Source organism: Solanum lycopersicum, chromosome 7, assembly GCF_036512215.1.
Source record: "Solanum lycopersicum chromosome 7, SLM_r2.1".
NCBI classification, from domain to species: Eukaryota; Viridiplantae; Streptophyta; class Magnoliopsida; order Solanales; family Solanaceae; genus Solanum; species Solanum lycopersicum.
Window position 1 is genome coordinate 7101402 of NC_090806.1, and position 403 is coordinate 7101804.

Consider the following 403-nt stretch of genomic DNA (forward strand, 5'->3'; position numbering starts at 1 on the left):
GGTTTCATGGTTTCAAACAAATGTTTATAAACAATTTAAGATTCATATATTTTCCACAACTATTGGTGTATATAATAGGTTTATAAACTGTTTTTTCCACAAATAAAAATAAATTAGTCTACATGTATCAATTTGGTATAATATGTTCAAAAATAAAATTATTGTTATAAAATCAAGCTCATGGCAATATAAATATAAAGAGATGAAAACAAGAGGAGTAAGATGAAAGAAAAGATTTTCTTCTTATTCAAGTGTATTTTACAAAAGGTGAATGATATCTCTATTTATAGAGTAGAAATATCACCCAAAGGCCACCATGATAAATGCTCAATTAATAAGTACATAGTTATCTATAAAGGTTCATGTCACCTTGGAAATGTAGATACATGATATGATAAGTTCA